The sequence below is a fragment of the Schistocerca gregaria genome, chromosome 4, assembly GCF_023897955.1.
Source record: "Schistocerca gregaria isolate iqSchGreg1 chromosome 4, iqSchGreg1.2, whole genome shotgun sequence".
Taxonomy (NCBI): domain Eukaryota; kingdom Metazoa; phylum Arthropoda; class Insecta; order Orthoptera; family Acrididae; genus Schistocerca; species Schistocerca gregaria.
Window position 1 is genome coordinate 214,820,938 of NC_064923.1, and position 14,722 is coordinate 214,835,659.

At 44.2% G+C, this 14,722-nt stretch overlaps 1 protein-coding gene across 1 annotated transcript in view; it reads left to right on the top strand.

Moving 5' to 3' along the window:
- Positions 1-14,722, top strand: part of LOC126266899 (serine protease snake-like) — a 246,321-nt gene that overhangs the window by 88,346 nt on the left and 143,253 nt on the right. The window lies entirely within an intron of this gene.

Genomic DNA, 14,722 nt, shown 5'->3' on the forward strand with positions numbered 1-14,722 from the left:
ATACGACCGAGGCACACAGGGCCAACACCCGGCATCATGGTGTGGGGAGCGATCTCCTACACTGGCCGTACACCTCTGGTGATCGTCGAGGGGACACTGAATAGTGCACGGTACATCCAAACCGTCATCGAACCCATCGTTCTACCATTCCTAGACCGGCAAGGGTACTTGCTGTTCTAACAGGACAATGCACGTCCCCATGTATCCCGTGCCACCCAACGTGCTCTAGAAGCTGTAAGTTAACTACCCTGGCCAGCAAGATCTCCGGATCTGTCCCCCATTGAGCATGTTTGGGACTGGATGAAGCGTCGTCTCACGCGGTCTGCACGTCCAGCACGAACGCTGGTCCAACTGAGGCGCCAGGTGGAAATGGCATGGCAAGCCGTTCCACAGGACTACATCCAGCATCTCTACGATCGCCTCTATGGGAGAATAGCAGCCTGCATTGCTGCGAAAGGTGGATATACACTGTACTAGTGCCGACATTGTGCATGCTCTGTTGCCCGTGTCTATGTGCCTGTGGTTCTGTCAGTGTGATCATGTGATGTATCTGACCCCAGGAATGTGTCAATAAAGTTTCCCCTTCCTGGGACAATGAATTCACGGTGTTCTTATTTCAGTTTCCAGGAGTGTATATTTTCGCATTCAGAGGATAAAGTTGGTGGTTGAAATTCCGTGAAAAGATCTCGCCGCAACGAAAAACGCCTTTGTTTTAATGATAGCCACCCCAACTCTCTCATCACATCCGTGACATTCTCTCCCCTGTTCCGCGATAGTACAAAACGAACTAAGCGAGGTTGTGCAGAGTTTTGCGCACTGGACTTGCATTCGGGAGGAGGACGGTTCAAACCTGCGCCCGGTCATCCAGATATAGGTTTTCCGTGACTTCCCTAAATCGCTTAAGGCAAACGACGGGGTGGTTCCTTCTCCCTCTCTCCCTAATCCGGGTTTGTGCTCCGTCTCTAATGACCTCGTTATCGAAGTGGTGTTAAACACTAATCTCCTCCTCCAATACAAAACGAGTTTCCCCTCTTTGAACATTTTCGATATCCTGGTCAATCCTATATGGTGCGGAATCCGTATCGCAAATCAGTACTTTAGGAAAGGACGTACACGTGTAATGTAGACTGTCTCTTTAGTAGACTTGTATCTTCTAAGTTTTCTACCAATGAAACGCAGTCTTTGGTCTGCCTTCCTCACACCATTGTCTATGTGATCGTTACAATTTAAGTCGTTCGTAATTGTAATTGCTAGGCATTCAGTTGAACTGAAACCCTTTAAATTTGTGTGATTTGTCGTGTAACTGGAATTTGACGGATTTATTTTCGTACTTACATGAATCACCTCATAATTTTTCTTATTCAGAGACTGTTGCCACTTCTCGCACCATACAGATGTCGTGTCTAAGTCATTTTGCAGTTGGTTTCGATATTCTGGTCACTTTACCAGAAGCAAAATGACGTTTTCTTCTGCAAACAATCTAAAAAGACCTCAGATTGTCTTCTAAATCGTTTACATAGTTTATAAACAGCAGATGACCTATACCATGCTTTGGGCAATGCCAGATTGCGCTTATGTTTTACTCGATCATTTTCCATCATTTACTACGTACTGTAACCTTTGCCACATGAACCACGAATCCAGGCGCACAACTGCAACGACACTCCATAGACGCTCAGTCTGAAGTCTCTTGTGAGGAATGGTGTGAAAAGGCTTCTGGAAAACTAGAAATATGGAAAGTGTTTGAGATGCCCTGTCGATAGCACTCATTACGTCATGCGAATAAAGGGCCAGTTGCGCTTCACGAGAACGATAATTTCTGAATCCGTGCCGACTGCGTGTCAGTAGACCATTTTCTTCGAGGTAATTCATAGTGTTCGATCATAATATATGTTCCAACATCCTGTTGCAAATCTAAGTCATTAATATGGATCCGTAATTCATCGGATTGCTTCTGTTTCTCTTCTTGAGTTTTGATGTGACCTGTGCAACTTTCCAGTCTTTAGGTACGAATCTTCCGTTAAGTGAGCAGTTTTAGACTGCGCGTAAATAGGCGAACTGATCGATTACTGTTTGATTACGCTGTTGGTGACAAATCACTGGTGTCAGTAACAGCAATAAAACACCTGAGAGTAACCGTTCTAAGCGACCTAATGTGGAATGACCACATACAACAAATTGTAGGAAAAGTGGATGTCAGACTGAGATCCGTTGGAATAGTTCAAAGAAATTTCGTTCATACATGAAAGAAGTTGTTTAGAAAACATTTGTTCGTCCGATTCTTGAGAAGTGTTCACCAGTCTGGTACCTATTCCAAGTACGATTAACGGAAGAGACAGAGAAGACACAAACAGTGACGCGTTTAGTCACGAGGTTGTTTGGTTAGCGCTAGAGCTTTACGGAGATGCTCAACAAATTCCACTGGCAGTCGCTACATGAAAGGTGTTACTGCTGAAATTCCTAGAGCGTACATACGGATATGAGTTGAGCAACATACTATATCTTACGACATGTCTTGGACGGAAAGAAGAACAAATGTGTCCATTATTGAACAACTCGATATCTCCAGACGCCTTTTTTTTTCGAAACACCGAATAAAACAACCAGTTCTTTGGTCATATTGTGAGAAGAGATGGAGAAAATGTAGAGAAAATACTCTTTCAAGGAAAGACCGAGGGCATGAGACCAAGAGGAAGAGCAGCGAGCACATGGATAGATCAAATCAAGAAGACCTCCAGTCTACGTCTTCAGCAGGCACTAAGAGAAGCTGACAACAGTCCGGGATAGAGGCGCTTGGTTCATGGGGTCACGACGCTCAGCAATGAGCACAACGACGAATGATGATGATGATGATGATGATGATGATGATGATGATGTCTTGCGAACTGATCGTGACGGTCCAGTCAGATTAATATGACACAACCTATGATCGACGTCAACGTAATAAACACTGACAGAAGGCAGGTGGCAGCACCAGCGTTTAAAGGTATATAAAGCGTGTACGGTGGGAGGGGAGGGGGGGCGTGTACGGTAGGAGGGGGGGGGGCGTGTACGGTAGGAGGGGAGGGGGGGAGGACACTGAAAACACTGCAGTGTTGTCTTAATGTAGAAGAGGAACAATTTATCACGATTTATCTGACGTATAAAAGGGCTTGATCGTTGGATTTCGGGCCAAAAGTGGAACTACTTCTGAAACAGCTAAACTCGTAAACTGTTCACGTGCCACTGTGGCTAAAGTATAGCGTGCAGGCCCGCCCGGTTGGCCGGGCGGTCTAGCACACGGCTTTCCGGCGGGAAAGAGCGCCTGGTCCCCGGCACGAATCCGCCTGGCGAATTTGTATCGAGGTCCGGTGAACCGGCCAGTCTGTGGATGGTTTTTAGGCGGTCTTCCATCTGCCTCGGCGAATGCGGGCTGGTTCCCCTTATTCCGCCTCAGTTACACTACGTCGGCGTTTGCTGCGCAAACAAGTTCTCCACGTAAGCGTACACCACCATTACTCTACCACGCAAACATAGGGGTTACACTCGTCTGGAGTGAGACGTTCCCTGGGGGGGTCCACCGGGGGCCGAACCGCACAATAACCCTGGGTTAGGTGCGGGGCGGCGGAGGGGTGAAGTGGACTGCGGTAGTCGTCGTGGGGTTGCGAACCACTGCGGCTGCGGCGGGGACAGAGCCTCTCCGTCGTTTCTAGGCCCCCGGTTAACATACAAAACAATACCGTGCATGGCAAAATGGTACTGTCCAAAACCAGCGCCGAGACAACTGTGAGGCTCCACGGGCCATGACGAGGGTTAACGATGGCTGTGAAGATGTGTACGGGCGATTTGAAGTGCAAATGTAGAGTAACTGACTGCCCAGATGAAGACAGAGGTTACTAACAATGTCTCCTCAACGACCGTTCAGCGAACCTTGCAGTGTATGGGCCTCTGCAGGAGGCGCCTGGTTCATGCACCCATGTTGAATGTTGTCCATTGGTAACGAAGGCTGGAATTTCCATGCCAGTGGCTTTTTCAGATGAATCATATTTTATGCTTCATCGAACAGATAGCCATTGGCGCGTAGGCGTGAAACGACTGGAAACAAGTACACTGCAACAATCGTCAGAAGGGTAGAGGCTAGAGGAGAAAGCTCTAGGGTCTGGGGAATGTTTTCGTGGCGTTCCGTGGGTGATCTCGTCAATCTGGTAGACACAATGGAACAACATAATTATGCATCTATCCTTGGGTACCATGTCCACCCCTACACGCAGGCCAGCCATTGTGGCCGAGCGGTTCTAGGCGCTTCAGTCTGGAACCGCGCGACCGCTACGGTCGCAGGTTCGAATCCTGCCTCGGTCATGGATGTGTGTGATGTCCTTAAGTTACTTAGGTTTAAGTAGTTCTAAGTTCTAGGGGACTGATGACCTCCGATGTGACGTCCCATAGTGCTCAGGGCCATTTGAACCAACCCTACATGCAGTTAGTTTTTCCTCGGCTCGATGGTATCTACTAGCAGGACAATGGAACGTGTCACACAGCTTGCAGCGTATATGCGTGTTTAAATGAGCTCCAGCATGAGTTTACCTTACTCCCCTGGCCACCAAACTCCCAGAATTTCAACCCAATCGAAAATCTGTGGGATACAGACGATCGGGTTGTGCCCGCCATGCATCCTCAACTGGGAAATCTGGCGTAGCTAGGCACAGCACTGGAGTCAGCATGGCTCCGCTTCTCATTGACACTCTTCCTGTACGTCTTGCAGCGGTTGGCGCTGCAAAAGGGAGTTTATTGAGTCTTTTGAATGTCGTCACTTTAATGTGACTGCAAAGCGTATTTTTTCAGGTATGGCATATCAGATCGAAACCACTCATTGTTTGTTAGATGCCATAGAGCTACCAGATTAGTGCCTACGTTTCATCCGCTCTTCCAAATAGACCCAGCCTCTTTAATGTAGGATTAAAATTGGATGATTTAGCCGGCTATTGGAGAGAACCTGAGTGTTCGTCAAACCAGGAACGTACGCGCGCAGTCTTGTGATCATGGCTTTTGCCATCTCGAAAATCTCCACAGCAAACCCATCACAAAGATGTAAAAGAAATGGCAGCACTTGGTCAGCGAGTACATCGAAATCCTGGTTCATTGTAAAAGAAATGTCAGCACTTGGTCAGCGAGTACATTGAAATCCTGGTTCATTTTAAGATGCCTGACACACTGCCATTCTGTCACATCTCCTCGTCGATCCGTCTGACGAGGTAAGTTCAATAAGTACAGCAACACATTTTTTTCTGCATGAAGGTTGGTTTTACTAAGCATCCCAATACACCATATTATTCTCCACTCTTTTCGTTACAAAACCGTATTTCTCAACATAATTTACGTTCATTGCGGTGGCCATAAGGCACCTTGCTTGGAAGGACCTGTATGCTCGCATGGTGCCACTTTATTGGTCGACATTGTGCATCATGAATCTCCCCATCATCTTCGTACTGCTTCCTGCAGAGTGCAACCCTCACTGAGCCAAACAGACGGAAATGGAAAGGTATGAGATCCGGGCCGTAGGGTGGATGATGAAGAACAGTCCAGTGAAGTTCCGTTACGATGACGGCAGACGCCTCGCCCAACGACTCGTCATGCTTTAGTTCACTGCCTCGTCTTCGCAGACATTCTGCAAGTGTCTATGAATATCTGTGATGCTCTGGTTTTCCGCCAAAAGAAGCGGAATGACCGCTCTCTCCTTGGAACACATTTCCGTTACAGACGCCATTTTGAAGGCTATGTGCAGCGCCGCTATCTATCGTTGACTACATATCATATGACCGTCTGGTACACACACACACACACACACACACACACACACACACACACACACACACCACTTCATTGCAATGGCCTACGTCATCAGTGGAAAGTCACGTCATATAACCGTCTGGTGTACACACACACACACACATACACACCAATTCATTGCAATGACTTACGTCATCAGTGGAAAGCCACGTGACCCTCGGTAACCTGCGCGTTCTGTAACGTTCCAAATCGACCAATTTGCTCTTTTAAGTGGATGATTAATATTTTGTCTGGTGGGCTTACGTTCAATGACACCTGGTATGTTTTGGAAGTGATTCACGGGAATCGAGGAAAACTTTGGTCTGTTTGATAAATATTCGACGTATATCTGGCTGGTCAGAGCGGAATTTTAACTCCTCTGTAAGTAGAAGAAAGGTCAGTGTTTTAACAACAGCACCTCATCACTCTAATTCCATTCAACGGAGAAGTGCTAACCGTCACGGTATGATCACGTGAGAGTATTACCTGAAAAAAGGCTATGGTAAGATATTTGTTCTGCATAAAACAACTTAATGGGTTTTATTCTACAAAAAGCGTAATTGATAAATGTGGGCGAGAGCCGCGGACATTGCAGCAAATGTCGACAGACGAGTGGAGTATGGGATACGATGCGGCTCGTGTGTTGCCGGCTTAGGTCGTGTGCCGCGTTTGGAAAGCTGCCTGCCTTGGCAGGTGTCAGGTTGCACAAGGCTTCGTAACGGCGGTCAGCGGGTCTGCAGTTCGAAGCCTGGCGTGCCTCCCATTGAGCGTCCTCTCTAAACACTGTTTTTATGACTAGAGCTCGGATTTTAATAAACTTCGCGCGAACAGACCATGAAGGTCCAACGGTACCGACCGGCTGTCGAGTCATCCTCAGCCCACAGGCGCTACTGGATGCAGATATGGGGGGGGGGGGGGGGGCAGGTGGTTAACATACTGCTCTCCCTGCCGTATGTCAGTTTACGAGACCCGACCCGCTACTTCTCAATCAGGTAGCTCTTCAGTTTGCCTCATAACGGCTGAACCAACCGCGCGGATTTTAATGACGCGCGGATCCAGGTACTGTAGTGTGGAAAAATGTATTTTTATTGCTCATATGAAGTTTATTAGTTTAGACAAGAAGAGAATAGAAGCTTTCGATATGTGGTGCTAAAGAAGAATGCTGAAGATTTTGATGGGTGGATCACATAACTAACGATGAGGTACTGGTTCAAATGGCTCTGAGCATTATGGGACTTAACTTCTGAGGTCATCAGTCCCCTAGAACTTACAACAACTGAAACCTAACTAACCTAAGGACATCACACACATCCATGCCCAAGGCAGGATTCGAATCTGCGACCGTAGCGGTCTCGAGGTTCCAGTCTGTAGCGCCTAGAACCGCTCGGCCATCCCAGCCGGCTGAGGAGGTATTGAATAGAATTGGAGAGAAAAGAAATTTGTGGCACAACTTGACTAGAAGAAGGGATCGGTTGGTAGGGCATATTCTAAGGCATCAAGGGATCACCAATTTAGTATTGGAGAGCAGCGTGGAGGGTAAAAATCGTAGAGGGAAACCAAGAGATGAATACACTAAACAGATTCAGAAGGATGTAGGTTGCAGTCGGTACTGGGAGATGAAGAACCTTGCACCGGATGGAGTAACATGGAGAGCTGCATCAAACCAGTCTCTGGACTGAAGACAACAGCAAACAACATGAAGATTAAGAACACCGTTTGTAGTAATAGGTCGTATTTTGACAAATTTTGCCAAAAATAGCATATATTTGTCGTATCAATAAGGACAAAATAATAAAACATGAAAAATGTTATGACGGATATATGGCTGAGGAGCAATGGGATGGGTTTATTTCACTGTCACGGTCGAGCTAAATTTCTTTATTTAAATTCAGTAAGAGCAGTAGAGTGTAATTAAACTTCTGACGTATCTTCGTCTTCTGCAGCGAGGGCGTAACTGCAGGAACGCACAATCAGCTGTAACAGATTTTCGCGAGAGGGAGCAGCAGCAAAGAAACGCGTATAAGTGAGGAGGGAGGGGCAGCGCCAACGTGTGGTAATAAAGCCGATTATTTGGTATCAATCGAAAAAAACTCGCTACGACAATTATAAAACTTTAAAATTACAACCTGCTTGAGATATTGAATTTTGAACTTTTAATGCTCTGCAAACTCTTGGTACTTTAAAATGAACCCCAACTCTTTAAAAGGCTAAGCTAATTTAAAAAGGAACCCTATGGCCTGAAGGCAAATATTTACAAGTTCCAAACGTTATTGATTGCTTACGCTTTTTTAGGCCTTGAAACATCAACAAGCAAGGTGAATTAATAATAATTCACAAAGATATATATGCGTGACTGATCTGCATTGGGCACGATGGAACTCACAAAGGACACCATCAGAAAATAACACACACGTGACTACACGTTAAAAACAGAGCAATTGCACCAAACTTATGAACGAAGCCCAGCGTTTAGCTATTAAGTTTAACAATCTGGCCCTCCAGTGTACTTAGGCGCAACGTAAAAGCACTACTTGTACTGGAAAGCACACCTTGCAAATTACTTAGCACTAGGCGCCACTAGGAGTTTGGTGCTAGCCTAGGCATTAATAACAACGTAATCAGGTAGTAACCTGCCTAGCACAAGGTGTATAAAAGCGCTACTTCTAATGATTAATTAGCAATTAGGGGCTAGCCCATTCACCACTCAGATCTTACAGACAGTTAATCTTAGCTTAGAATTTAAGTGCTCTCAGTACAGGTTTGAGTGTGGGCTCGCCACTTGTAGCTTAAACGATTTATCACGTGTAGCTAAGTCAGCAACAATACTTACTATTAACGTCATCCACAATAACCACCACTAAGAACACAAACCAACAATCGGCACACACTCGGGGCATCCTGTCCATAACAACGGCCAGCACAATTTTCTGCTTACAGGTATCTTAACTTTCAGCCGCGGCTCAGCAATCCTAACAACTACCATCACATGTGGACGCAATAGAAAAAAATCATCTTTTACCACGCAGAGTACTACAGACAAATGACATTAACTGCTCAGTACGGCGGCCGAAACTTAATCTGCCAGTACAATATAGAAGCGACTGCTTCGTAGCCAGGTTAGCTAAATTATTCCGGGAGAAATTCTTACCCCTGGCATTCACAACAAGAAAATGTCGTCTTGTAGCAGAAAGGAACTGACACACACAGCAGCATAATTAACGGTTAATCGAGCAACTTCCCAATGCAGAAATCTCCTCAGCACGATATCCACAAATGAAGTCGAACACATGTGACGTCTGCGCCTGAGCGAGTATGAGCCCCACGGCCACAGTCTCGAGTCGGAACGCAGTTAATCGATGTAAAAGGTCAGTAGCAACGTACCGACGGTTATAATTAAAGAATAGCTACTCGCAGAGGTCCAGTGTGGGCTGTAATTATCGTATGGCAACGAAACTTGATAGACATTCTAATGCGTTAATGCGGAACCGATGTAAGCTGGAAAAAATTAGTTTCAGCTTCGGCAGAAAAGCTCAATGTAGTAAGAAAGACACAATGTTGATTTTATTATTAGCTGCCACTTACATAATTTGTTCAATATGACCACCGCAAATGTCGACGAAAGACTGTACAGCGCCAGATCTACCAAGTTTTGCTACCAAACGACTATTGCGGCACACACTGGACCTCTGTGAGTACCTGCATTATAATTATAACCACCCGGTACACTGGTAACAGCCAAGGCGAAAGTTAAAAAAACTACCGCACACTGTTTGAGAGGAGAAAAATTACCAATAATGTATTTGTACTTACATCTAAGACGTAGGTAGAAACTGCAAATATTTGTTATAACATTGGTAACATATTTTGTCTTGTCTCAGTGCCCGTATTCACTTCATCACTCTCCGTATAAGTCCTACAGTTTTCTTTATTCTCTTTCCACAGTACGTAGCCCTCACTGCCATCCAGCGCATTCGATATCCAGCTGTTCTTGAGCCCCTTGACTATGGTCTTCTGATGATACTGAGGACCATGAAGCAAGACATCACTCGCACAAAAAGGCGGGGGGGGGGGGGGGGTATTCGCCCTGTACACCCTTCCGAATCATGAAGTTTGGGCGGGGATAAGATGACACGGCAGATAACAGGTTTACGTCGTCTGATAGTCTCTCTTAAAGAGCTGGCATAATAGATTAAATACATAGAAACCTTATTGACTTCATTAGTTCCGTGCAGTCTCCAAGTAAACCTCTTGTCTATTGTGAGACCAAGATATTTGTCTATTCTACCAACTGTGAGTTGATGGTTTGGATATTTGAGTCTTGTAGTGAACATAATTACATGGCGTTTTTAGGATTCATTTTCACCTACCAGACGTTACACCACAGGATGATTTTGCCAGTGACTGATGAGGTACTGAACAAAGACATCAATTTAGACTGCGGCAGCGCTTGAATAACGTAGAATCATCGGTACAGATTTGCGCGGATGGGAGAAACGCTTTGCGCATCCGCAAGTCTTTTAGCCGAATCCGCGGGTAATTAGAATGTTATAAAGCACTTCAACCCGTTCGGCGCGCTTGAGCTCTGACGAAATCCTTGCTGTGGCTTGGATTTCAACTGAAGTCGGATCACGCGCTTCAGATTCCATATATTAAGACCGATCGCAATTACGTTTTAATAGAGCATGGGCTGTCATATTCGTGATGAGTTCCTAAGTCACAACTTTCGCGGATCACGGTTTTCATTTGGAGCAGCCGTTGTTTAGTTGCAGGTGTTGTAACATGAGCATACCTCACTTTTCCGCTAATTTGGTAAAAGTTGCCAGTTTTAAAAGTTCGATTGCAAACTTATCAGTAGGCCATTCTACGCGAAATTTTATGCGCTTTCATTTTGGTAAGATGAAATTTTCTGTAAGATACATAGTTTTCGAATTATAAAAGAAATACTTTCCTCATTTTTCGGCCATCAAAAGTTTAGTACATTCTAAAAACAGGCGCAAACTCATAAACTGTTATTTGGGGCCCCTAACGACGATGAAAATTACTTCCGGCTTGTGCATATTTATTAGGCAGCAAGAGTCTAGTTCGCCTATGCTATAACTTCTCTCGTATTCGTGGTCCTTACACGCAATGTACGTTGAAGGTAGTAGAACCGTTCTGCAGTCAACCGCAAATGCCGGTTCTCTAAATTGTTTTCAATAGTGTTTCGCGAATACGAGGTTCGCCTTCTGAGTTCCCGAAGCACCTCTGTAATAATTGTGTGTTGACTTAACCAACCACTGGCAAATCTAGTAGCACGCCTTTGAATTACTTCGATGTTTTCCTTTAATCCGACCTGGTGGGGATCCCAAACACTCGAGCAGTACTCAAGAATGGGTCGAACTATTATTCTGTTCGCGATCTCCTCATAGATGAATTACACTTTTCTAGATTCCCCCTGTAATTCAAAGTCTGCTATACACCTTCCCTACAAGCAACCTTAACTGCTTGTTCCATTTTACGCCACTCTTCAACGTTGCTCCTAAACGTTTAACCGACCTGACTGTGTCAAGCAGAAAACCACTAATACTGTATTCAAACATAATAAGATAGTCCGTTTTCTCTACTCGCCTGCATTTACTTACTTTTTTTTCACATTTAGCGAAAACTGCCATTCGCTCAAAGTCATCTTGCATCCTTCTAAAGTGTCAGTAACGGTTGGATGTTCTGCCTGGAAAGGACACTCGAGAGCATTCCACAGCATCATAAAAATGTACTCTGTCGCATGTCTATGGCACCTTGTAAGTAATCACTGTTGTCATGGGACTGCAGACAGAGTTCATCAAGTATGATGTTTTATCTACGAGTGAGGCAGCAGAAAGGGAAAACACCACCGCATAGAGAATATCTTCTTGAGCTGAGATAGACTGCAGCCTTTGTGTGTCAGTGCTTGAATGTGATAAGATTATCGTGCCACTGCTTCATACACATCTGAGGTCCACGAAGAGTTTCATAAATGCAATAAACAAAAACACCCGGAGTTTTTTTTCCTCTCAGCAACAAGGTCCAAGAATTTATTTACGGGAAGGTGAAAGGTGGAGTCTTCATAGGAAGATCATTGCCGACAGCCACTTCCAAGGCGTACTTACTGGTGCTGAAAGTCATGCACAGGTGACATTCAGATGGTCGTAGCTTCCTTGTAAATTATACATCGGCTGACAGTCAGAACGTTGTGCAGAAGCGTATTAGGGCGTACAGAGAGCTGGGTTGCAAAATGCACCTCAAAATTCAGCTCTTCACCGACCTAGATTCAGTCGTCGACGAACATAGTGATGCTTTTCATCTGAGCATTTTCGTCGTGGAGTTACATTAAGAGGGTCGACGGCATGATATTCCCTGTTCTGTAAGCAATTTTCGTTGATCTGGCTGAAGGAAGCACTACTTACGATTTGTAAAAAAATTTATGGGACTATTAATCCATATGGAAGACACGCTTCTCCGATTTTGTTACATATTTGTCAAAGAAGATTGCATACTCGCATATTTAATTATCTTCCGAGAATACGCCTTTCCGCAAGACAATCCGCCTGCCTAATGGATATACATGTGCGTAAATAATACAGTAGTGTAGAAATAAACTCAAATTGTTCCCTGTCATCTAAATTAACTGTATCTTGGCCCACCTGATCAGCGGGGCAAACCGATCGTCGCGTTCGCTCTGTGAATGTTAAGAAAAATGGTTCAAATGGCTCTGAGCACTGTGGGATTCAACTGCTATGGTCATCAATCCCCTAGAACTTAGAACTACTTAAACCTAACTAACCTAAGGACATCACACACATCCATGCCCGAGGCAGGATTCGAACCTGCAGCAGCGCGGCTCCGGACTGGAGCGCCTAGAACCGCACGGCCACTGCGGCCGGCGAGTGTTAAGACGCGCACTCTCCTACAGCAGTGGGTAGCACATAAAATGCCACCCTTAAATGTGTGACTGCCTCTGACTGAGATAGTAAACTCATCTGTACAATTTTTTTTTTTTTTAAAGGCAGTTTATTACTGGAACTGGGTATAGACGTAACAGTATTAAGTTCAGAAAGTTAAAATTAAAGCTAAAAGGACCTCTTCAGAGAATGTCGACATGAGGAAGGAATTTCAGGTAGGGATGGGAAGGTACTTCTATTTCACACACCAGGCAACATGGGTCCGTACACACGTGCGAACATTTCAGTACCTGATCACGTAACAGCTCCTGTAGTTGTTCTGTGTCCTGGACACAACAATTACTTTGGATGCTAGAAAATCATCATACTGGCGTTAGTTACTAGAGTATGTTTTGAGAATTATATTTCATCAGTATCTGATCGGGAATCAGAAAATTGGGAGTACCGTACTTTACCTGATCACCGGACTGCCCATGAGCAGCGTGCGTTAAATCTCTCCACAGTGCCTCACAGAGTAACGGCATGTGACACGATTGGCGGTCCCCGTTGTCCTTCCTGAGCCAAGTACAATACGTATCGCAACTGCATTTAACCTCTTCCCTTCGGTCTCCCCGCCATTAATTACAGAACAGTTTTCCAGTGTCTATATTTGAAGGTGTCGGGTGTAGTACTACGCAGTGTCTTCCAGACAGACATGCATGGATACCTGAAGAACATTGCTTAGTACTATGCAGATACATCAAAAACAGACATTACCGAATTGTGTTATAGGCTTAGACAGACAGCGACAATAATAATACATGTCTCCGTGTGCGTGAATCGCAGCAAATCTGAGAGTACGGGACGTAGACACGGTGACATGGGGAAGTTTGGATCAATGCAGGAAGCGTGCATTCATAAACGAAGTGGTTAAGGTGACCTCTCGTGACAAATGGAAAATTTGGCACAAATTTTCCATAGGTCACTAACAAATTGCGAATAATTTGCGAATTCATGTATTGTATTAATTGCATTGTTTAGGACTACGCATCCTATGATTCGCTGTTCTTTTGTGATTCTGATTGTGGCTGTAAAGCACAAACCGGTTATCTATTCATATTAATCAAAACATGACCAAGGTTGTGAATCCTACGATTTAACAATACACTAAATTGTACATGCACTTATCACTCACCGATGCACGACAGATAAACTTAAGGCACAACTTGCAAAATTTTCAGAAGAAAGATGCAATTGTGCATGAAGAAAGACAACCTTTGGCAATAGTTTGCTGAGCCTACCCAACAAAATACATCCTTTAACTGGATATGCTATAAAAATAATACAACAAGTGATTAATACTGAGTTAACAACAGAATAAATATTATTAAATAATAAGTGAAAATAATTAAATAAACGGAATAGAAAATAAATAAGTACAGAAGATATAGCTTAATACATATATAAAATTTAAAAAAAAGAATTATTTATTGCACATAATGTTTGCACTTTACACAAATCACAGGTTGCAAGCAAATTTTGAATCATTTTAAAATCGAAAAAGTGTTATTGCATAAAAAGTAAGCAATAAAAAAACCTTTAATGAACAGCACAAAATTTGAGAAAATAATTGAAATAGAATTCCTGGCCTTGCTCTGCAAGACACTCTACGCTCAATACCAAAGGAGCTTCTGAATTGTGGAAATGTTACCTCGTTGAGTTTTCCCAAAACGTGATTCCGTAACTCAAAAGTAAAGTGAAATACGTAGTTTATGTACGTCCGACTGTGATTCATGGAAAGCCTTAGAGTCTAACTTAATATTCTGCGTGACCTTTAACTACACTGTAGGTTTTAAATGGTGGCTGAAATATCGAAGAAAATATTAATGAGCTCAGCGCCGAAATGTCAATTTAAACCAAAATCGAGAAGTGTACAAATATTATTTCAACAGCCGTTATTTTTTAGATTCTTATTTAAGCAATTGGGGCAACGGCCTTGCCGCAGTGGATACACCGCTTCC